General features: G+C 34.7%; 1 long non-coding RNA gene across 7 annotated transcripts in view; it reads right to left on the bottom strand.

Moving 5' to 3' along the window:
• LOC149551421 (uncharacterized) overlaps positions 1-26,974 on the bottom strand; it is a 148,111-nt gene that overhangs the window by 22,642 nt on the left and 98,495 nt on the right. For 4 of the 7 annotated variants that reach the window (XR_016352740.1, XR_016352738.1, XR_016352739.1 and 1 more), the window contains one exon: positions 26,191-26,241. This is a non-coding gene — a long non-coding RNA (uncharacterized LOC149551421). Of the gene's footprint in view, positions 1-12,555; positions 12,617-21,598; positions 21,934-26,190; positions 26,242-26,974 lie in introns of those variants that run through there. The other 3 variants (XR_016352741.1, XR_016352736.1, XR_016352742.1) reach the window with 3 other exon arrangements.

Raw genomic sequence — 26,974 nt, 5'->3', positions numbered from 1 at the left:
CCCAGTTTTCGCCTTACTTGACTTCACTCAACCATTCATTCTGGAGTGTGACGCATCCGGAGAGGGCATTGGTGTAGTATTGATGCAAGATAGACACCCTATAGCCTATGACAGTCGAAAGCTCACACAAGCTGAGTGCCTATATTCCATATATGACAAAGAGATGTTGGCCATCATGCATGCACTGACCAAGTTTCGACAATATTTGGTGGGGGCCAAGTTTGTTGTCCATACAGATCATAATAGTTTGAGATATTTTCTGGAGCAACGGGATTTGAATGAGAGGTAACAAAAATGGATAAGTAAGATTCAGGCTTTTGATTTCGACATTGAACATGTGAAGGGAAAGAACAATGTGGTTGCAAATGCTTTGTCAAGAAAACTCGCCATCTGCTTATTGTCTCAGATTTCCAAAAGCACACTTATTGGTAGAATATTCCAAAAACACATCTGCATGTAGCTAATGGACGGCGACACTCAGGACGACCAATACAAGGTGGTGGATGACATCATTTACTATAAGAAGCGGATATACTTAGTGCTCGAATCCAAACTGAAGTAGAAAATCTTGAAGGAAATACATCCCTCACCCTTGGCCAAACACTCGGGGTTTTTCAAAACCTATAGATGCATAGTATTGATGCAAGATAGACACCCTATAGCCTATGACAGCCGAAAGCTCACACAAGCTAAGTGACTATATTCCATATATGACAAAGAGATGTTGGCCATCATGCATGCACTAACCAAGTTTCGACAATATCTGGTGGGGGCCAAGTTTGTCGTCCGTACAAATCATAATAGTTTGAGATATTTTCTAGAGCAACGGGATTTGAATGAGAGGCAACAAAAATGGGTAAGTAAGATTTAGGCTTTTGATTTCGACATTGAACATGTGAAGGGAAAGAACAATGTGGTTGCAGATGCTTTGTCAAGAAAACTCGCCATCTGCTTATTGTCTCAGATTTCCATTAATTGGAAAGCACACTTATTGGTGGAATATTCCAAAAACACATTTGCATGTAGGTAATGGACAGCGACACTTAGGACGACCAATACAAGGTGGTGGATGACATCATTTACTATAAGGAGTGGATATACTTAGTGCCCGAATCCAAACTGAAGTAGAAAATCTTGAAGAAAATACATGCCTCACCCTTGGCTAGACACCCGGGGTTTCTCAAAACCTATAGATGCGCAGTATTGATGCAAGATAGACACCCTATAGCCTATGACAGTCAAAAGCTCACACAAGCTGAGTGCCAATATTCCATATATGACAAAGAATGTTGGCCATCAAGCATGCACTGACCAAGTTTCGACAATATCTGGTGGGGGCCAAGTTTGTCGTCCGTACAGATCATAATAGTTTGAGATATTTTTTGGAGCAACGGGATTTGAATGAGAGGCAACAAAAATGGGTAAGCAAGATTTAGGCTTTTGATTTCAACATTGAACATGTGAAGGGAAAGAACAATGTGGTTGCAGATGCTTTGTCAAGAAAACTCGCCATCTGCTTATTGTCTCAAATTTCCACTAATTGAAAAGCACACTTATTGGTGGAATATTCCAAAAACACATCTGCATGTAGCTAATGGACGGTGACACTTAGGACAACCAATACAAGGTGGTGGATGACATCATTTACTATAAGGAGCGGATATACTTAGTGCCCAAATCCAAACTGAAGTAGAAAATCTTGAAGGAAATACATGCCTCACCCTTGGCCAGACACCTGGGGTTTCTCAAAACCTATAGAAAGCTCAGGGAGAGATTCTTGTAGAAGGGAATTAAAGATGATGTTTTGCAGTATGTGCGGGAATGTGCACTCTACCAACAAAACAAATCCAAACACACTTTACCTGTCCAGCTATTGCAACCCTTGCCAATACCAGAACAAAAGTGGGGAAGTATCTCTATGTACTTCATCACTGGACTTCCTAAGGTAAATGGAAAGGATTATATATTTGTGATGGTTGATAGATTGATGAAGCATGGACACTCCTTTGCCATCTCCTTAGATTTCTAGGCAACACGAGTAGCCGACTTATTTTTTAGAGAAGTTTTTTGTCTACACGGGTTACCCCAAAACATTGTTAGTGATAGGGATGGTCGGTTTCTTAGTATTTTCTGGACAAAATTGTTTCAGTTAGAAAAAACACAATTGTTGTCAAGTACTAGCTACCACCCTCAGACAGACGGAGATTGGGAACAAGTGGCTAGAAGGCCACCTCCAGAACTACGTTTCAGCACAACAACAGGCATGGGTCAAATGGATGCATATGAGGGAATACTATTACAAAACAAATTATCACATATCTATTGGGACGACACCCTTAAAAGCATTGTACGGGTATGAACCCCTTTCATTTTATCAACATGGTCTTGGGTAACAATCACGCACCTAAGGTGAGGGACTAGCTTCAGGAAGGGCAAGACATCCTGAGATTCTTGAAGGGAAACTTACAAAGGGCACAAAATCAACGAAAGATCTACATCAAAAGACAACAAATCAAGAGAAGTTTTGAAGTGGGAGACTTGGTCTATCTCAAGCTTCAGTCATGCAGGAAATCATCATTGAAGGCAAAAAGGAAAGAAAAATTGAAGCCATGTTTTTATGGTCCTTATCGTGTAACTTGCCGCATCGGTGAATTTGTCTATGAACTGGAACTTTCAAAAGGGAGCCGCATCCATAACGTCTTTTGGGTCTCCTGCTTGAAGAAAGTGATTGGACAAAACATTGCAGTAACCACAGATCTTTGAAGAAGGGAAGCTTGTGTTAAAACCGGTCGAGATCATTGATGTATGGGAGAAGACTCTACGGAACCGTACCTTGAGGGAATACTTGGTATGCTGAAAAAACAAATTGTTGGACGACGTGACTTGGGAAGGTGAACACATCTTCAACATCAGGGATTGCATTGTTAGCCGACTGGATGGTTCCGGCGGTGTTCCTGTAGCCGACGGTCCGGCGGTGTTTCTGTAGCCAATGGTCCGGCAGTGTTTTTGTAGCCAACGGTCCGGCGGTGTTTCGGTATTCCGTAGCCGACGGTCCGGCGGTAAATAGTTTGTAACGGATAGAATAATTGTGGCCGACAGACTCCTTCGGGAAGGTTCGGGAGTAGTATTTATATCCCGTTTGGGATCATTGTAAATGATCATTCATCTACTATTGTGAATATACTACTGCTGTTCGTGTTCTATTGTCTGTATGCATTCATCATCTTTGTCTTTACGCTAAACATTTGGCGCCGTTGCCTTATGAATCTGGAAGGTGGGAGGAATGAAGATTAATGCCAAATCAGCTTAACAAGGATCGAAATAAGGCGAAGGGAAAAGATGGAATCCGTATTGCGCAAGAGAATTTAATTCTAGCACAGCAAGTCGAACGCCGACGGAGAGCCGACGGTCCGTTGGCTACAAAAACACTGCCGGACCATTGGCTACAGAAACACCGCCGGACCGTCGGCTACAGGAACACCGCCGGAACCATCCAGTCGGCTAACATGCATTTGTTTGAGGACAAGCAAATTTTAGGACGAGAGGACTGTAATGTTCCCATCATAAAATAAATAAATAATCAAAGCATTGCTTATGGGCCGATTGATTTAATATATCTCAGACCCATTTTTATTTAATTGTTTCTATAAGTGTTGTCATCGGCTATCTTTGTAAATCCTTAGGAGTTCCTCCAAAGGGTATTTAAGCACGAAATGTAGGTAGTAGTTGGTATGCAATTTGGATTATGTTTTCTTTATATTGCGAATTCCAGTTGAGATTCTCTATTGTTCTCCATTTCGAAAGTGAAAGATCTTCCCTACTTGGCTATTCCGATTTCAGTGGGATTCAACCCTCACCCTATTCCGTCTTTGTATTACTCACTCAGATCTGGCAAATTCGCACACAATCTTTGTTTGCAATTATAAATATTGTTTAGTGAAACTTCATTAATTCTATCGACACCTCTAGCGATTTACAACATTTTCGTTTGTTCATTGGCATAGGAGGAATAGACAAATTGACACCCTGAGTAGTTGTATGACATCTATCGTGTGGTCTCACTACACGACAATCCAATCTCACCATTCTCTTAAGCAACATCTCCACTTGATGTCTCAGTCTTGGCTACCATACGAACATCCCTCTCAGGTCATACGACAACTTGTTCTCTCCTCACCATACACCCTCTACCATACGGTCAAGTAGTCTCCCCGATCCCACCGTACGGTCAACACATCACCGTACAACCAACATCTCATACTGTATGAACATCATTCTCAAGTTGTACGACCAACTTATATTGTCTTCCCGTTCACACCTTACAGTCAACCTAAACATCACTGTACTACCAATTTCGTGGTTTTTGAAACTTACTTCCAAGTTTGGGTACTAAGCAACATGTAGACGGGAACAGAACATTACATTGTCCTTTATGTTCTAGAAGCCGACAATCTTGGATATAGACTTGAAACAAGTTGCCATTTATTTTAAGTTCATATTGTTTTGAGAAAAAATTGAATATTAAAAATATTCAACCTTGATTGCCATGAGTCTATGTCTACCCCTATAGGACAACCACATTTACGAGACCAAAACCAGGTCCAACCAAACTTCAACAAGATTTCGATGATGAACTATATCCAAACTAGAAACTACCACCAAGATACATGGCTCACACAGCTTGAGTGACTCCCATCAACAACATCATGGATGTCAAGGTGAACTCAGCCATTCACATATAATAATTCAGACCCATGACTTAGAGAATTGAATGAAGTCCATAACCAATTAACTTCAACTCACAATAGCATTTGTTATAAAACCCTTGGTTATCCAAGTAAATAACGAATAATCACTACCAACTTAAAAAGAATGTGTACTCATTGGCAATCATTAAGAACATCAAATATGGCATGAGAAAATTAAAGAAACATCTTGAAATTTGGCATGAACATGAGACCCTAGCTTCCCAAATGACACGAAGAGGCAAAACACAATGTAACTTGACTTATGTAAAGAACTAACAAATAGTGAACTAATGCTAAGCTGAAATTTCCCCCTTGAAGTTGGTTAGGAACTAGGGAACCAAACAATGAAGCTACTGTGCTACTTGGAGTTCAAATCTCCCAGTGGACTATGGTAATATGGTACTGCTTTAAGAAATGAAATACTGAAATGCCAATGCAACATGACATAGGGTTTGATGCTGGGAAACCCCTGCAAGAGAAGAAAAACCCCAATTGATAGAGGTCGTCGCTCTCTATTAGAATGAATTTCTCATAATGGACAAGTAAAATGGGATACACAATGACTCTCAAGCCTATCACTACTTCAACCTTGTATTTTTGGGAAGTAAAAACACTGAATTATCTTTGTCCCATTTGATTTTTAATCCCAATAGGTTCTAACTTCTTATAAAGCACTTGAAGCCTCCCATGCATGCATAAATCCTTCTATATAAAAACACAAAACAAGGATGCCGATTCATTTGAAATCTTTTTGTTTTTCCAATTTGGACAGAACCACCACTTACAACATAAGGCAGTTGTAAGCCCAACCATTTTAATAGGGCTGGTTTCAGAACCATGTAGAAATTGCAAAACTACTAGCACTGATAGTTTTCATCTTCGTCTAGAAGCCATTCGTTATGTGCCAGATATGAAAGTGTTTGTACATTTAAGTTGAGATAGATTGCACAAGATCGCATAATACCAAAGATAAATGAAATACAACAATAGCATGGAATAACATGGAATCACATTACAACATAAATGACAGAATAATATATCTTTCATAGCATAAACTTTCCAATATTAACCATTCACTTGTTTCAAACTCCACACAAATAGACTCAAGATGATTGGTTAAGTCTCCAATTGTCACCAATTGATGACACAACTCACACCCCTTCGGAACAATGTTTTATTACATTAGCTAACAAAAGTCTTGTTTAACTATTCCTCACATAATTGCGGCCTACACCATTACTTTTGCATAAAAACATGTAATAAGGGGTTGTCTTTTTCTTATACAGCAACACTTTCAAAGCCACCATTATAGATAGTTTTACCCTTTTAGAAGCCATAGCTTTTGAACACAAACTTGTAATGAGGTGTTTTTCCTTAATTGCATGACTTCTCAAAACGAATGTAAGTATGTACACATATTCAACTTTTGATGCTATATGAATATAAAAAATAGCGTCGTAACAGCCTGAAGTATCTTTCCGATCAAGGATGGGATCTACTCCTAGATACAATGGAAACCCTATGAAGACTATTAGAAAGCATGCTTATAAAACTTTCAAAAAAACTCTCCTTCAAAAGTTGAAAACTCTATGTCCAGAATTGATTCAAAAAAAACTCTCACATGCTCATGGAAGAAACCAAGTGATACTATTGCGCTCAAGTGCTTTGAGATGGAAGGTAATGGTAATTGTTGTGCACTTGGGCCTCTCTTTTTCGTATTTGGAATAAATCCCTCACATCTATGAATGCATATAGCATTCCAAGGCGTAAGATGACGATGCTTCATCCTTCCTTTGTTTGGAATCTACGCTCTTTAAGGATGCATCCACTGCTAAATATGATCTTGTCCCCCATAGTGAAATTTTCAGGGATGTGGGAATGGGTAGGAAAATTCCTCACTCCATCCCCTAGTTTGTTTTAACGAAAAAAAAGTTCAAATCACTAGAATGAACAAAAAGAAATTAGGGGACACCTAGGTACATTAGTGCATTGCTATCCATCCTTTAACATAGCCATTGTAAATGTATGTATTCCAAACAAATATTTAATGATAAATCATGAAAATGAATCAAAATTCGATTTCTAGAAGAATAGAGAATAAATGCACCGCATTATAATTTGATAATTTGGCCATAGAGCTCTACCCAAATATGATTCTTATTTTGAGAAAACTATCAGGGAGCCACCTCCATACATCAACGTTTCCATTGTTCACTATTAATATTATTAGCATTGTTGTCTTAGACTCTTATGCAACAATCCTAATTGGTACCTAAGTTACTAATGAAAGTACATCGACAAGAGCACATGCCCATTAAAATGACATCAAATGCAAAGAAATACATGCATATAAAACAAGATGACACAGGGTTTAGAAAAACATCACAATAAAGTTGGTAGAATTCTACCTCTTTCAAATCAACAATTCACCTCAATATCATATTTTCTCTTTTTTTTATTAGGCGTATCATTGTATTGTTGTCACCAATATTTGGAATTTAATATAAATTCAAATTGCATTGTCACCCAAAAGTGTTTAGTATTAAAATTCCGATTGCACTAACTAATTACCTAATTTTTTAAAATATTGAATTAATTAAATGAACCATTAGACTTCAAACTATGGAAAAGAATACAAGTACCCAAATAATTTAAACCTTGGAAATTGCTTAGCATGCCTTCAAAAGGTTACAAGGGAGCCTCCACAACTATCAAACTAACAACTATACAAAAAATTACTCTATATTAAAATTCTATCTTTATAGTTTAAACTTTAAACTATTCAACTTAAAATTCGAATCTTCCAAGAGCTGCAATCCTTATCTCGCGCAAGAATGACTTGGAAAATAAGTCTAAGTAATCACTGCTTCTCCACATTTTATTAGACTTAACCAACCAAATAAAAAAATATTGCTTAACAATCATATTATTGCAGAATTAGTTTCTCACTGGACGATTTCCAATCTTTAAGGATGGATTTGGGAAATCTATCGTAATCATTCCATTCCTCTTTTGTCCACAAATAACCACAACCATTTAGTGTGGCATGTTGGTGACATTGGAGCTTTGATGTTAGTTTCATTGGGTGTCATGCTGCAAATGCCAGGTAGCTAGTAGCGATCAGAATGATTAAAACGGAAAATGCTTGATTTGTCTCTAAAAAACTTGGTTGAGAGATTTCTTGATCATTTCTTTTCCACTTGGTGAACTATTTGTAACTCCCGAAGAGATAAAAACCACCTTTACCCTTATATGTGCAAAGCAATAAAATCCTTATCATGGATAGAGTAAAAGGATAAGGATTCATAGAATGTTTAATTTTGTGGACAACAAGCTCATGGAGAGCGTCTTGGTTCAATTAGGGAACATGTTCCACCAAGTAGAAAATAGATACAAAAGTAACATAGGCATTTACTCCATGACAGGACAATTACCTGAAGATAAAGCTATTATAAGGCTGATCATGGATACCATTGTTGCAACGGAGGCTGTAGGAGGTTTTGATGAAATCTTAGTGTCTGTTCGGTTGTTGGAAGGCAACCAAAATAGTCATTGAAAATTAGAATATGATTTTATTCCTTGTTTGGTACGTAGAATTCGAATGGGGAATAGGAATACGTATTCCCATTTTAGCCCCAAAATGAGCTTTTATCCATTCCCAAAAATAAATGTTATTAGAATAGGCTATTCCTATTCCCATTTTGACTTTTTCTTATTTGATAATATTTTTAGATCCGCTTCATTTTGAGGGCATGATGCATGTATGAACTCCCATCCAAGATATACTCCATGATTGTAGCAGCTTTCATTTGTCTCTGGATGTTGTAATGGTCAACCTATGAGCAACTCGACAATGTAGGAAAGACGAAACAAGGTCTCCAGATACAATAATGGTGCCCCTTAGAGGCATTTTTGAATCCGAAAATGGGAATGTTTTTTTGCAGGTACTGGTGGAGCTAAGGTTTCAACATCTCTAGTTCCTGTACTCAATGTCAAACATGAAGACTCAAGAGATGAATTTCCATCTACAGAGAGCTCCTTTGGAAGATTTGAATTCCCAGATTTGTTGCTGCAATGGTTCTTTCCAAGAAATGGAGTGGGATAAAAAGTATATCAATGATGTTGTCAGGTTCATTCTCCACAGATTTGGATTCATAATCGTCGGAAGTGATATGCCTAATGACATTGAAGACTAGTTTCTTGATACCAATGATTTTTATTGATTTATTTCAGCCTCTATACGTGCAATTTGTATTGATGTAAATTCAATCATGCTTCCTGCCCTGCAATTTCTCTATCCATCTTGAAGCAATGTTTACCTGTATAATATCATAATTGTGAAGATTTCTTTGAAGATCTACGCCTAACTATTGATAAATATAATTTTGTTTATGATATACAAAAGTTTTTCTACGTTGTGTAAGATTTAGTATCAACCTACTTATGGATTTGACTGATTTGTATGGAGTGGGATATAAAGTATATCGATGATGTTGTAGGTTCATTCTCCACAGATTTGGATTCATATTTGTTGGAAGTGATATCCCTAATGACATTGAAGACCAATTTCTTGATACCAATGATTACTATTGATTTATTTCAGCCTCTACCCCTGCAATTTGTATTGATGTAAATTCAGTCATGCTTCTGGCCCTGCAATTTCTCTATCCATCTTGAAGCAATGCTTACCTATATAATATCATAATTGTGAAGATTTCTTTGAATATCTATATCCAACTATTGATAAATATAATTTTGTTTCCGATATACAAATGTTTATGTAGGCTGTGTAAGATTTAGTATCAACCCAGTTATGGATTTGACTGATTTGTATGAAAATCGACATCCCTTGCTGTCCATCTGGAAGCAAGAGTCCACAATTTCACCAGGTTTAGTTATGTAATATGTATTGATATTATGACTGTATATAGAGATAGCATATATTTTATGATTTTCCTCCAAAAATTGACAAATATAAGTCCATTTATGATGTACAAAGATTTTTGTAACTATGTTATAAAGATAACATTTTTTTTACTGTTTTTCTTCAATAATTGACAAATATATGTTTGTTTATGTTGTATAAAGATTTATGTAGCTATTTAAGATTTGCAAAGATTTATGTAGCAGTCCTGTGTATGCTATTAAGAAGTTTAAATAAATTAAATTCCTATTCCCTATTCCAATTCCAGTTTTGTACAGCCAAACATGAGATTAACATATTCTCGATCAAATTCTAGGTGAACCAAACGAGACTGGAATTGCAAATTTGAATCCCAATCTCAATCCTCATTCCCATTCCCATTATCAATTCTATTTCCCAATTCCTATGCCAGCAACCAAACGGGCCCTTAGAGAAATCCATCCCAAGAATTGGAATATATCTAAGGGATAAGAAGAGTGGCCTAGTGAAGATTGAGGGCACTAGGTACACACCTTTCAGTGGTGCTTTGATGAGAGAAACACGAGCAAAAGGTTTAGAGAAGCCTAGAATGGTTGGGTGGCATTCGAGATGGTGGTCATGATTTTCTTTTTGGATAAAGACATTGACAGGATGAATTGGGAATTTGGAAGTTCTCAAGAGGACAAGCCTAGATTACAAGAGAAGCTCTCGAAAAGGAAGGAGGTGGGTGATGGTGGCAAGGATTTCACAAAGGCAAAAATTAATGCATGGCTGCATGAGCGCATTGCAGGTGGAGTGGACAAGGACAACACTAAGAGCTAGTGGAAGATCCTCAACAAGTACCCATAATTGGTTTCTTTTGTGCACAATATGCTATTTTGGTCTAGTTTATCTTTGATCTTTTGTTGTTGGGTGGGGAATGGCCATTTTGTGTTTCTGGGATGGCTAGGAGAATGTTTGTTTCTATGGTTTAGAACTTTGTAATTATGCAACACTCTAGTAACTATTGCTTGACCATTATGGGTCTCTACATGGTGGTCTTTGGTTTTGTCATAATGGTGGTGTGGATGAAGGTGCAACTAGTGCTAATGTGGTGTGCAACGATTGAGTCGTGTCATGTGAGCTACAGGTGCCACATTCTGTTTTGATCAGTTACATTTTTGGTTTCCCAGACATGATTTGTAATGGTGAATGTAAATTTGGTTTTGGTACTGGGTCAGTGGTTTTCCTTGCATTTTTTATTGTTAAGAACATGCTGCAAGGGTCGATTTCGTAAGGGTTGCAAGGCTAAGGTTAGGGTTCTTTTTGAAATGTACTTTGCTAATCAAGTTTGTAATGAGCCTTCAAGAAGTAGAGGTAGATAGCTGCAGGTTGGGGTGGATGACAAAAACTTTTAATCTTTAGCAATATAATGTAATTACACTTTATTAAATTCAAAAAAATTGTTACCGAGAAAAAAAGAAGATTATAACTTAAGTGTATTACAAAAATAACTTAAATACTTGTGTATTCACTGTAGACTTGTGCACCAGTTCCACACTAAGATAGAAATTCAACATTCCCTCTTATTGAGGAAGGAATTAGGGACCAATATAAATTTGTATCTAAATGCTTAAAACTTCCCTCTTGCAAAGAGCTTAGTCAAGGCATCAGCTAGCTACAAATCAACTAATTCCTAGAGGTTGGAAGACTCAATGATGTTATTCATCTATACCGTGTAGTTAGGAAACCTCTTTAGAGGCCTATCCTCCTTGAATGTGCTCCTAGTTGCCTCGATGCACTCTTGAGCATCCCTCAATGTTTGTTCAAACTGTCAAAGTCTCCTAATAGAAGATGGGGCTGAAGTTTATAACTCCTTCCCTAGGGATCGTCGTCTTGAACTAAAACAACTACAATCTTTTGAGCTTAAAACTTTGGGGTTTCCTTACTTCTCATCCTCAATCAATTGAATTGCTATGAATTTCTAGACACAAAGTCTTCCTCTTGATATCCCTGCTAACTCTTAACTTTTCTTAGCTCTATACTTTAGACTCTATAGGCCTTTGAAGTCTTATTGTAACCTACAAATAAGCCTTATTGCTAGAAGGTTACCATGAGTCCTCTTCTCTATATGCATGTAGATATGCACTAGACAACCATAGATGCAAAAAATGACTCACCTTTGGCTTCAAAACACTAAACGTCTCCTCTAGTGTCATCCTCCAAATCTAAAAGACACCCATTTTGGATAGAGAATTGTAAGAAATGCTTCTACCTATAGAAACATCAGAAACTCTAGGTCATGAATCAAGGCTTTAACAACCCCTATAATTGATCAGTTTCTCCATCTACAACCCCATTCTGCAATGGTTTGTACAAAACTATCAACTCCCTCTTTATCCCTACTTGCAAAAACTTTCAAATTCCTTCGAGATATACTCTTCCCCATTGTTCCATCTCAAGACCTTTACCTTCTCCCATTTTGGTTCTCAATTACAGAGTTGAACTCCTAAAACTGACTCAGTCTTTAACAAACAGCCCCATCCCTTGTTAGAGAAATCATCAATGAAGGAAACATAGGACACACTTCGTACAATAGATCCTATAGATTCACTCCACACATCTAAATGCACTAGGTCTAAAATCTCTTTAGACCTTTGCTTGTTGCTTGGAAAAAAAATCTTAGCATGTTTTCCAAGTGTGTTTCCTCTATAAACTCCCTATCGTCCAATATTGAAGCCTACAAGTTCCGTGACGATCTCCCTCAAAATAGGCAACATTGGGTGATGCATCCGCTTATGCCATTTCTCACACAGATTATGACTATTATGAACTAAAGCTACACTTTGCTTACATTGTAACCTATAAATATTGCATTTTAAAATACCTTTTAAACTATTCTATAGTTGGGATAGATCCCTTCACCTTTATAAGAACTTGTGATCCTTCAATTCAACTGGAAAGCCAATATCCTCCATTTCCAAAACTGAGAGAAAAAAATTAATAAGACCAAGAACAAACTCCGAAGAGTTGGCTAATTATAATTGAAAAGGAATTCCACCAACTCCTGCTATTAGATGCTTGTCATCATTATGAAGTTCAACCTAAACTCTAAAGTTATGCTCTTTCAATTTTGGTAAAAGACTATTGTGCTGATGTCATATGCCTAAAGGCCCCACTGTCCACAATCTAAGCATTCTTTAAAGTTGTGCTAGCAGAAATACAAGAAAACATTGGAAGGCTTTTCTCAAAAATGACATAAAACTCACTCATTGAAGTTTCTATAGAAGTAGCTTGTAACATGCTAATCTTAACTACTTAAATATTAAATTAACAAGAAGTAACTCTCTCCTTTTCATATGAATATGAAGACTTATAATTACTGATTCAAGCAGCATTCAAAGATTAAGGGAAATATGATATTCAAAAGTAACTACTTCACATGAAAATAGAATAACTAATGATATAAACTGATTTATCTGGAAAGGAAAATAACTGCTTAACTGAATTAACTATGTGCAAAAGTTCACAGAAATTTGTAAAGTGTGAATTCTCTGAACTTTGTTCCTTTACTGATATTGAACTTGATGTTTTTCAAGAAGAGGGAGAGCATATTGGAGGAGGCTTTACCTCCCATCCATTGAACTTTTGATCTCCCACACAACTTCCTTGGAATCAATTTTACAACCCTCGTATACTTTTTAAATAACTATTATAATTGTTTGACGAAAAGTATGAAATTAATTTGTTTAATTATGATGTTTCAGTAGAATTTAAATATTTAAGGATGAATAAAGTTGTATACTGACAACTTGGATGAAGGATGATAATCTAAATGATTTATGCTAGTTTGAAATATTATTGTTGAATAAATATAAGTATGGCTAACTTCTCCATATGTTACTGGATGCAAGAGAAGATTGCCCTCAAGAATGGAGGGAGAGTATCATCAAAGAGAGAAGATGCAAACCCATGGAGAAAGGTTGGAATTTCCATCCAAGTCAAAACCTATAGTTAAGTATCTTGGTCATCAGATTAGAAGGAGTTAAGATTAGTTAACTTTTTGTCACCCACTGTTAGGGGGGGTTGGAAGTCCTTGGCTTGTTCATTGTTTAATTAGAAGAATTAAATCTCTTTAACGAAAAAAATTGCATTTATTATATCATGAAAGGAATTACATTGAAAATCTCCTTTATTGGTTTTATGGAACAACCTTATTATTCTCTATTGTACATATAAACATGTGTGTGTGTATACAAGTGCATTGTATGCAAGTTGCAATAGGTGCATATATGTAAATTATAAATCTATGTATATACATATATACATTTATGTCATGAAATAATTACAGACTATATGTATACATCTACAATGAGCTTGAACATCAATATACATGGGATGTGAGAATTGCAACTACCTATTTATAAGCACATACACATTACATGTATAAGGACATACATGAATAATACCATTGAGGATAAATGATTAACATAACATTAATTATTAATTCAATGCATTACCTCTTTTCTCAAGTGGCACATTCTATTATAAGAGGATGGTGAAGGTAACTCGTTGTCCTCGAGGTGATAAAAAGAATTTACATTCCTGAATGCCATTGGCTTCTTGAGCCACTCTTTTATTAATCTTGCTACTCTGATTAGAGAAGTTACAATATCACTGGAGATAGCCACAATTTTGAAAAATAGTTAATAGAACCAATGTTTGGAATCAACCTTTGATATCATCCATCTAGTGAGTATTCTTGGGAATTGATTTACAGTAGAGCTTACATCTTAGTTAGAACATTCACAAGGATTGAATCTTGTTTATCACTAATCTTGTTTATTCCATTTCTACCCTTCCCTGCAATTTCCACAATCGACACCCTTCCATACCTAACGTTCTTATATATATGAAAGAAAAACAATTTCATTATTATCATACTCATCATACAAACAATTTCCTTTTTAAGAAAGGTTACTAGTATAAAACAGAACCTATGTAACCGAGGGACGCGCTCCCCCCCGAAAATAAAAACAAGTTTTGGAAACGGGGACATACTTGAGACAGGTGTGGGACATCCCCCTCCCGTCCCCAAAATCCCAAAGTTGATAGGAAATGTCCCGAAGACTTGAGGATGTGTGGGCAAGAAATTGGGGACATACCACAGTCCATAGTATGGAAGGGGACGTCACAGACATCCCTCGACCATCTCGGGGACAACAGTTCATCCCCAATAAAAATGACATTAAAACAAAAAAATAAAGTTTCAAACTTAATTTTTTTGCATGAATTTGGGCATCCAGTGGAGCCTGCCTCCCCACTTGCCCTAAAAGGTCAAAAATGACCACAAATGGCTTTGTTTGACATTCTTTGTTTTGCATATGAAGTTTGAGTTTATAGCAGCAAACTTGAGTTTTTATTTTGCAAGAAGAGGAGGTGATTTTTTTTTAAATTCCAAGAGCTTTTATAGGGGTTTGAGCTTCCTCTATTGTGCACCAAGTATGAAACTCTTTATGCTTCCATTTTCCATTTTTTAAATAGATTTGTAGCTTGAAAGAGTCTAATTTTTTTTATGATTGGTTGGGGTTCCATTGGATCAGATTGCGATGCCTATAGAGCATGATAGTGAGGATAAGGACCTTATCTTGATGCTATGGTGGCTGAAGCAGAATAGGAGCAGCAATCTACTTTATTTTTCTATATTTCATTTTTTATGTTGAAGTTGAACATGATGATGAAACTTTATGGCAGCCCTCTATCCTTTGGGAATATTCAGATTTCCAGATTTCTATGATATTGTTGATTGCTAAACTTATATTTTTGTTCACATATCAATATGCAAATTGACAGTTGAGTACTAAATTAGTTATTATTTCCTAGATGACATTCAAATGGTGTATGCTAAGGTTCTATAATGATTAAATGACATGCTTCGTGCTTAATTTCATTTTTCTATACTTCATTTTTTATGTTGAACTTGAACATGATGATGAAACTTTATGGCAGCCCTCTAGCCTTTCAAAATATTTAGATTTCCAGATTTCTATTGTTACATCCCAATTTTTTACCTAATTTAGAATATAGCCGTTGAGTTTCACATGAAGTCAGTTGGCAATTTAATTCGTTATAATCTGGCAAAAAGGTAAGATAGTTAATCGTTATGATTTCAAGTGAAGATAATATGTTAGATGATCGTTAATCACTAATTCATGGAATTGAGATGAAGGTTAACCATTAAAAATATTTATGATTAAATAATTTATAATTTAATTACAAGAGAGTTTCCTTGCAGAAAACACGTCGAAGGGGTGGAAGCATTGTTAGAAAAGAATTAGGTAGGAGCATCACCATCACTGAGCAGATGGGTAGAGGACCTAGCGACTTGGAACAAAATACATCTATGGGACCCGCATGAGCTATTTAATAAATAATTTAATTTAAATAATTGAGTTAAAATATAAAAAGTATCTTAAAGGATTTTAATTTATCTTTCGTCATATTATTTTAATAATAATTTATATAGGTGCATTTAATAAATAAAATGATTTGGCACCATTATAATTTAATAATTAATAAGTAATGTTACAAATAAGATATAATAATGTTTGAATTATAATAATTGTATTATTATAATTTTCGAATTTTAATCTTCCAATTCTATTCTCTTCTATTTATTTTTAACCGATTATTATTTGTCATGTTTAATCGAATTTATGTTTTGAATTCATATAGACTTCTTGGGAATTTGAATTAATTCTTATAACTGCAAGAAGTCGTAAAGTCAAGCTCTTCTTTTTATAGTGTCTCATATCATATTTCAACCCAATCTTTTCATTCTTATTTCCATTACCGTCTCCTTGCTATCGAAGGGTTCTCAAGATAACTGAGAACGATATTAAATTATATTACTGCTCATTCATTCGCCTTTGATTTCCTTCATATCTCTGGCCATGGCTTTTAGAATAGAGGTCTTCTACCAACAATAGAGCAATTGAACTATGTTAGAGGTGTCACGAACCACAACTCTACAGCATATATATATATATATATATATATATATATATATATATATATATATATATATATATATATATATATATATATATATATATATATATATATATATATATATATATATATATATATATATATATATATATATATATATAATTATTATTATTATTATTATTTTTTGGTTCGAATTCAAAGAGCTTATTAATAGATTTGGAATCATGAAATCTGCATAATGATGCTTTTCTTTGCCATGAAAGAATATCAAATCTATATAACCATTTATCGTAGAATTAAAATACATTTTTCTTCTTTACAAGATGATAACATGAAATCAGAACACCAATGCATTCACCAGGCAATGATGCCATCATAGGTGGAGAAGGTGTAAAACAATGCTGTGAATAAATTTGAAAAAAAAAATGTTTCATCTCTTTTCTTTTCTGATTTAGTATTCATCCATAGCCGGCTAGGCATATTAGTTTGTGATTAATATATAATACTAGTTGTTGGTTTTCTGAAGTGCATTAGAGATCATTAATCGGGTAACCTTGAGAATACATCATTTATAAATTCAAATGGCAGTTGTTTAAAAACTTGATTGATTTTATAAAACAACATCAATTCACATGCTATCACAATTCTCCAAACAATCCAAAATAATATTAACATCAAGGAATTCACAGGCAGAGACACCATGAAATGGTGAAGAGGTAGAGATAATTTGCAAGAACGCGGAAGAGAATTCAGTTATGATTAAATCAAGTAATTAAGCATTCGATTTTTTTGAAATCTTTAAAGAACATAATTTATATAAAGACAGAATGTGAAATGATGGATGTATGTAATCTTCTTGAATAATTGATAGAGTTGTCTGCTCTAAGAATTTCGAATACTTGGGACTCACCTGACTGTGTAGCCAAGAAGATGGGTAATGAGGTGTGAGAAAGGAATCATCAATAATATGAATTAGTATCAGTTATGACATTTCAATATTTATCATTTAATATGAATTAATTAATAGCTCATGCATATTCCTGTTATCATGATCTCTTGTTGCCAAGTCGTATGGTGAGTTAATTACCAGGAAGCCCAATGGATGGCAGGATGACCCCTGTCTATTCCGGGTAGGGAGGGCCTCTCTCGTTAGAGATCGTGTGGAGACAAGTTGTGGTCCGAGGTTGGGTGGTTAAGCCCATAGCAATGTTTCACCTCTCCCCAAAATGTTAGTTGTGCATTAGACAGAGATAAGCTATGCAGTCAATTGTTTATCGGAAACAAATATTATCACTTTTATTTATGAGGAGTTAAGATTAAATTGAGTTATTTCATTATTACCGTTATTTTACACCTAGATGCAAGAGATAGATTCGTGAATTGTTTTTCATTTATATAAATATCGAATATAAGTATATTTCTAATCTTGAGATACTGTCACAGTTAAGCAATTGGAAGGAAAGGAACCTGAAGCCCTAATTGATTGAGTGATGACTGGAATCCTAATTGAATTTCGTGGTAGTGAAAGCCCTAGTTGAATTCCGTGGTAGCGAAAGCCCTAATTGAATCTGTGGTAGCGGAAGCCCTATTTGAATCAGTAGTATCGAAAGCCTTAAGTGATATAGCGGTATCAAAAACCCTAAATGAACCGATGGAAAATGATGCCCTAATTAATACAGTGGTATGTGATGTCCTAATTTTAAAATTAGTGGTATTTAATTATAATTATCATTTGATTTTAAGATAGCAATTTTTAGATGATAGTTGTCATGTGATATTGTTAAATTGGTATTGTGGACTAACCTAGGTGGTTGCAGAAGCATCCCTAGTATTGATTTCGATCTCAATTTCCAAGGTATGTGGTTTTTAATTTCTGTAGTAATTTCATTTGATGGCATTTTAAGTTTTAGTTAAGAAATTTTGTCTAACTGATTTTAACGGTAAATCTTATTCACATGAACATGAATGATGTAATTGTCTTCCTATGAAATTGAAGTTATAACTGTATTATTGAGTATGATAGATGTTAATTTAGACCTAGAAAAACTGGATGTTACATATGGTATCAGAGTGCTGGGTCCAACGCTGAAACCTTGGGTCCAACACTGTTTCTGAGAAATTGAAATGCAATGTTGAAAAAGGATTTATTTTGCATAATTGGATATTGCAATCAAAACTTGGAAAATCACTGGAAAACACTCAAAATAGTCGGGAAGGCTGAAATGATATAAAGTGGACAAATGTAATATGTTAAAGACGAAACCTAATTAAGAAGATAAAAATGATTGGCAAGTCGGGAGGTGGAGATCGGGTTTGTAGACCCAACTTTGAAATCCTTGGCCAGGGTAAATATGGGCAAATATGCCAAACATGTGATCTTTGTTGATTGTCTAGACGCTTCAGTTATTTTTGAGAATAATAATTGGGAGTTCAACCCACCGGGTTGCTCTGATGGTCGGACTGATAAGCATTCCGAGAAAGCCATTCTAACAAGTTAGAATGTATGAGGGATGAGTAAGGTTCAAGGCCGAGGCTTGCGCAATCCAAACACAATTTATATAATCTTGATAAAATGTTATCTAAATCCATCATGATGGCTAAATAATTCTCTATATAATTAATGACAGAAATAAATTGTTACCTATTTGAACTTGAATTGAAGGAAAGTGAAACTATGAACCATGATCCTTTCTGATGTTGGTTAAACAACAAGATCATTATGTCCTCCAGTAAGGAGTAAACACACTTGCATAATTGGAACTATCAATGCTTGTTTACAGATGTAAACCTTGACAAGGTGGGCATGGAAGCCTAAATCACAGAAATGGAAAAGATAAACTTCCAGACATTTGCAAATGAATGATAAGAATACTCTTGAGAATTTTATGAATTGTTTCAGATGCTTATGATCTTGGTTTGATGATCTTGCATAGTATATCATGTTTTTACCCTTTGACACATTGTTATACATGTATAATACACATGCAATGTTGACTTTACATATTGAGCTGTTGTATATTGTTTTGGAGATATCCCATCATGAAATGATTATTCTAATGAAATGTTGGGCATGAAGGCCAAGGTTACAATGGAAAAACATGGATTCACTAACCTATTTCAGGCAATCTGTAAGTTTGCAAGGATGATCTATCCATTAATGAGGGCCATATGCCAGATGGTACGTATGAGTGCTTTAAATTATGATCAAGATATGATCTAGAGCTTGCTGGTTGAAGAATTTCAATTTTAAATACTTATCTTATTGAACCCTAAAAATCCTCTTGAATGATGATATCAATATGGAATCAAACTAATGATATGGTGAGTGTCTACATGAGTATGACAGGAATATGAAATAGAATCAACTCAACCGATGCTGAGATGACCACCATTACGGTAAAGTAAACTCAAGTGAGTACGTGTTTAATTTTATGTTACCATGCAGTATCTTTCTGGAAACTTTAAAGTAAGAATGGATCTTGAGTTTCAATTAGGATTTTGATTCTGACCCAATTGAGAAAAGAGATGATATCACAATGTTATAAATATATATATATATATATATAAATATATCTTGTATTTGGAATATTCTTTAGTGCCTAATTTGCAGAGATCATCAAGGACGATGAACCACAAGGGGAATGGTACGATACATTCCAATTTTAAAATACTCCTTTATAATGTTCGTTACAATTTCAAGTTCATCGAGGACGATGAACCACAAGGGGAATGGTATGTTACATCCCAAATTTTGACCTAATTTAGAATATAGCCGTTGAGGTTCACATTGAGTCAGTTGGCAGTTTAATTCGTTATAATCTGGCAAAAAGGTAAGATAGTTAATCGTTATGATTTCAAGTGAAGATAATATGTTAGATGATCGTTAATCACTAATTCATGGAATTGAGATGAAGATTAACCATTACGAATATTTATGATTAAATAATTTATAATTTAATTATAGGCGAGTTTCCTTGTAGAAAACATGTCGAAGGGGTGGAACCGTGGAAGCATTGTCAAAAAACAATTAGGCAAGAGCATCACCATCACTGAGTAGATGGGTAGAGGACCTAGCGACTTGGAACATAACACATTTGCAGGACCCGCATGAGCTATTTAATAAATAATTTATTTAAAATAATTAAGTTAAAATATAAAACGTATCTTAAAGGATTTTAATTTATCTTTTGTCATATTATTTTAATAATAATTTATATATGTGCATTTAATAAATAAAATGATTTGCCACCATTATAATTTAATAAATAATAAGTAATGTTACAAATAAGATTATAATAATGTTCGAATTATAATAATTGTATTTTTACAATTTTCAAATTTTAATCTTCCAATTCTATTCTCTTTTTTTTATTTTTAACTGGTTGTTTTTTGGCATGTTTAATCGAATTTATGTTTTGAATTCGTATAGACTTCTTGGGAATTCGAATGGATTCTTGTAACTGCAAGAAGTCGTAAAGTCAAGCTCTTCTTTTTATAGTCTCATATTGTATTCCAACCCAATCTTTTCATTCTTATTTCCATTACCATCTCCTTGCTATCCAAGGGTTCTCAAGATAATTGGGAAAGATATTAAATTATATTACTGCTCATTCATCCGCCTTCGATTTCCTTCATATCTCTGGCTGTGGTTTTCAGAATAGAGGTCTTCTCCCAGCGACAGAGCAACCGAATTGTGTTAGAGCTATCACGAGCCACAACTCTACTGCACACACACACACACACACACATATTTTGGTTCGAATTCAAAGAGCTTATTAATAGATTTGGAATCATGAAATCTACATAATGATGCTTTACTCTGCCATGAAAGAATATCAAATCTGTATAACCATTTATCACAGAATTAAAATACATTTCTCTTCTTTACAAGATGATAACATGAAATTAAAACACCAATGCATTCACCAAGCAATGATACCATCATAGGTGGAGAAGGTGTAAAACAATGCTGTGAATAAATTTGAAAAAAAAAAATGTTCCATCTCTTTTCATTTCTCATTAGTATTCATCCATAGCTGGCTAGGCATATTAGTTTGTGATTAATATATAATACTAGTTGGTTTTCTAAAGTGCATCAGAGATCATTAATCGAGTAACCTTGAGAATACATCATTTATAAATTCAAATGGCAACTGTTTAAAAACTTGATTGATTTTATAAAACAACATCAATGCACATGCTATCAGAATTCTCCAAACAATCCAGAATAATATTAACATCGAGGAATTCACCAACAGAGGAACCATGAAATGGTGAAGAGGTGGAGATAATCTGCAAGAACGCGGAAGAGAATTCAGTTATGATTAAATTAAGTAATTAAGCATTCGATTTTTTTGAAATCTTTAAAGAATATAATTTATGTAAACACAGAATGTGAAATGACGGATGTATGTAATCTTCTTGAATATTTGATAGAGTTGTTTGCTCTGAGAATTCCGAATACTTGGGACTCACCTAGCTGTGTAGCCAAGAAGATGGGTGATGAGGCGTGAGAAAGGAATCATCAATAATATGAATCAGTATCCGTTATGATATTTCAATATTTATCATTTAATATGAATTAATTAATAGCTCATGCATATTCCTATTATTATGATCTCCTGTGGCCAAGTCGTATGGTGAGTTAATTACCAGGAAGCCCAGTGGATGGCAAGATGACTCTTGTCTATTCTGAGTAGGGAGGGCCTTTCTCATTAGAGATCATGTGGGGACAAGTTGTGGTCTGAGGTTGGGTGGTTAAGCCCCTGGCAATGTTTCACCTCTCCCCAAAATGTTAGTTGTGCATCAGACAGAGATAAGCTATGCAGTCAATTGTTTATTGGAAACAGGTATTATCACTTTTATTTATGAGGTAAGATTAAATTGAGTCATTTCATTGTTACCGTTATTCTACACCTAGATGCAAGAGATAGATTCATTGATTGTTTTTCATTTATATGAATATTGAATATAAGTATATTTCTAATCTTGAGATACTGTCACAGTTAAGCAATCGGAAGGAAAGGAACCTGAAGCCCTAATTGATTGAATGATGACTGGAACCCTAATTGAATTCCATGGTAGCGGAAGTGATATAGTGGTATCAAAAGCCCTAAATGAACTGATGGAAAACAATGCCCTAATTGATACAATGGTATGTGATGCCCTAATTTTAAATTTAGTGGTATTTAATTGTAATTATCATTTGATTTTGAGATAGTGGTTTTTAGGTGATAGTTGTCATGTGATATTGTTAAATTGGTATTGTGGACTAACCCGGGTGGTTGTAGAAGCATCCCTAGTATTGATTTCGATCTCAATTTCCGAGGTATGTGGTTTTTAATTTCTGTAGTAATTTCGTTTGATGGTGTTTTAAGTTTTAGTTAAGAAATTTTGTCTAACTGATTTTAACGGTAAATCTTATTCACATGAACATTAATGATGTAATTGTCTTCCTATTAAATTGAAGTTATAATTGTATTATTGAATATGATAGATGTTGATTTAGACCCGGGAAAACCGGATGTTACATCTATGATATTGTTGATTGCTAAACTTATATTTTTGTTCATATGTTGATATGCATGTTGACAATTGCATACTAAATCAGTTATTATTTCCTAGATAGCATTCAAATGGTGTATGTTAAGGTTCTATAATGATTAAATGACGTGCTTTGCACTTAGTTTCATATGAATGACATGTATACTTGCAAATCTCAGTGTATATTTTTAAAAAATTTCCTATATTTATATGTTGTGCCGGAAATCCATCCCACTCCCCTTCCATCCCCATCCCAGAAACTCGGGGAACACAGAATTAAACTGTATTTTACATTCTCAAGCAACCGGAAACTTATCAAAATCATTCTCTGCATATATCCATACTTGCAGCAATCACACTAACATTTCTTGGAATTCTCAAGAAGAATTGATTGGCTTATTTAAGTGCATTCAGAAACACAATCAGAAATCTATACAATGCTTTCACAATACGAGAAAGACTGGTAAATCTCAATACAGGGCTGTATGTTGTAGTAACTCAACCACTTACGGTTTCTAGCATATTTGGAAAAAAAAATCTAATCTCCAGAAAAGTAGAAATCAATTAAACAATAGTGCTTAAAAAGACGAATCATGCACACAGCATCTTGCTTTAAGAAATATCATTTTAGAATTTTAGAAAGAAACTCACAATCCTGACCATTTACCATTTTTTTAATCGACAGAAAGACAGATTCTGTATGTTATCCCTTATACTGGCCGTGGTTCTCAACAAACTATTAGAGTTCTAAATCCATCGTTTCATGAGTATTGACTAACTCAACTATCTCATTTTGTGGGTACTCAGCAAATGTTTCACAATAAGACTCAAAGTCTGTTGGAAAAAAAACCCTTAACTAGTCTCACAAGGGACATTTTTAACCAGACCTAGGAGATAAGTAAATTACAAAATTCAACACAAACTGATAGATCAATTAAATACATCACAGGATATTCTTGTCTGGAAACAGCTAAAGAACATAGAGGAAGGGCATAACTGATGGTCTTGCTGTTCCCCAAATTTATCCTAAGAAGTTCTCTGGTTCTAAGTTTTTTATTGTAAGATCCCATTTAATTAGTTTGGTCTCAGGTTATTGACTGGCTTCATCAGTCCATTTGCAACGCCAATTATATATTTTGACTGGCAGATATATTTCTGCTGGCCCAAACTACTAATATCCATAATGAACAAGTACATAGATGCAAACAAAACATTACCATTCTTTCCTGAAGCGTTTCAAAGTGGAGAAAAATCAAATAACAATGTCATAACACCACAGTTTTAAGCAAAGAGAAGGAGCTCGAACATACATGGGTGCTAAGATTTTGGTCTTCAGCATTTTCTATTCTTGACTCTTGATAAACTGCATTCTTGTTCCCCATTAAAAAGAATTACTTACGAGTCAAGATCTGAAATATATCCACAAATTTTGGCATCTGGTGGTACTTACAACGTGCTATGAGATATGTTTGCATGATTTGTAAAGTCTTTTATCCATTTCATGGAGCAATGAAAACTTAATTAACTGAGGAGTACACTAACTGTATCTGAATTTAGACATTAATACCCACAACAACTGTCTTCTAAAGAATGTAGGCAACGTCCAAACAGCGACTAGGATACTAGTTTGATGAGAGGATAGATTGACCCCTTTGTGTCTTAAGCTTTATTCGTCTCATATACACTGTGTTTAAGGTACTCGTTTTCAGCTTTAATGAAAGAATAAAAGTCTGAGGAAGAGAATCTCTTTGATATAAAACATCAAAGGAAAAATCACAAGACGCAGTCTGGTCGAAATACAGGGAAGAACAGATTTTTAAGAACCTTCCTGAAGAGAAAAGAAATTGAAACTGATTTCTTAAGTTATAAAACAAGGAAGGAACCTGAGTATTGTACAATGTGATATATCAAATTGTGCTATGTTTCCTGTAAATGAGTTCCAGGTTGACTTGCTCTGCCTTCTCCTAATCTTCGTATAAAGTGAAGTCTTTTCCTCCTACGAACTTTTCTATATTCTTCCTTTCCAGAATATCACCCTTTTCCAGATTGAGTCCCTTTCAGGTTTTCTTCCTTTTTCAAGAAATGGTTTTTCTTTCTTTGTTCTTAGAAAACAAGATGAACCCCAAACAGAATCCTTACCATCGTATTTATTGCCCACTACTTGTAAATAACAGTTTCCATCCTTAGGCCTATCTGAATATAAGATACTTAGGGCAGGTCTTCATGTGGCTGCTAAGATTATTTTGGCTCATAGCTACTGTCAACTTTTTTAGCACCAGTATGTGAAGTTGGTGGCCCCATGGTTGCTAATTGTTGTTGCTTATTTCTTAGCACACATCTAAAATAGAATGTTTAAATAAAAATCCCCACAATAAATTTTGTAAATAATTTTTTTGAGAAAATATTAGAGAATAAAAAATAGGAAAAATCTTATGCAGCCATGTGTCATTTTTCTCAATAAGCAGTGGCTGCTTATTCTAGCCCCCTGTTTATTTCAAAGCTTTTTTCAAATTTTAAGCAGTGGTTGTTCCACAAAAATAGGGATAGATTCTAAATTATCTATTTCCCGTGATTAAATATTGGCATGGGGACACTGCAGTTGCTTAAATTTAAGTACAAATTGCACTTAAGCAGTCACATGGGGACATCAGGTTACGAAATTGTTTTTAAAGAATTAAGCACATATTTAATGGGTTTCATAAATCTTATGTTAATTTAAAAGATAAGACATTATAACTTCATTTTTTTTCCCATCTTAACAATATTAATTGATGCTGACAAAAATGAAAACTCAAATGATGATAATTTTCATAAAATAATTTATCCACAATAAAATCAAAGTTATTCTTCAAATCTCTTAATTGGATTTGACTTCACTAATCAACATAGTCAAGAGACAAACATACCAAACACACACACATTGTCAAGTAGAAAATAATTTTTTTATATCATGAATGCACAATTACATCTACGTGGTGTGCATATTTTGGATCATCCAAAACTTACCATTACCGAGAAGCTAGCCTCCTCTACCTCGGCCACACCCCCACCTTCATTCTACCAAAACAATAAGACACTCAAGATCACGTCAATAGGTCTATAACCATGAAATACTAGTAAAACTTAGTAACACGTCATGTTTCATCATATATGCATGTAAAATATATGATAACAAAATTTTGCATCATAACATATAGCATCATCATAGAATGTAATGTCATCATAGATCAATTAAAGCATCAAAATAAAGATCATATCCCAAGAGTATATTGAGTTGAAATATAAGTCACCATCGTAAAGTCAAAAGTGTTAAGGCAACTTGGACCATTTCTAAATCTAGCAAAGTATTACGACTAAAATAAAGCGACCACCGTCTAAGTCTAACAGAATATGTCAACAAAAGTCTAAGTCAACACTCATAATCCTAAAAGGTAAGATCCTAAAGGATCAATTCATGACATCCCTCCCTACTAGGAAGAGACAATGACCTAATGCCATATGAAAACACAAAAAATGATCACACCATAGTACTGTATACCCAAATATATATATAGCTGATAAAACATAAAAAAGTCTATGAAAATAACTGACGGAAGGATCTATGCATATCTTCAACATCCTCTCAAGTAGCATAGTCAACAGTGGATTGGTTTTATTGGATCATATATGCAAAACATCTATGTTAAATATCTAGATGGTATGCTAATCAACGATGCAGGTAGGCTCCAACAGCACTACCCCCAAATCCTAAACCTACAATGCATGCCAATCAAAGATATGAGATGCATCA

Source organism: Cupressus sempervirens, chromosome 6, assembly GCF_028749045.1.
Source record: "Cupressus sempervirens isolate cs-2001-9-10 chromosome 6, ASM2874904v1, whole genome shotgun sequence".
Lineage (NCBI taxonomy): Eukaryota > Viridiplantae > Streptophyta > Pinopsida > Cupressales > Cupressaceae > Cupressus > Cupressus sempervirens.
Note: the sequence above shows the minus strand (reverse complement) of the source record. Positions and strands in the feature narration are given on the sequence as shown.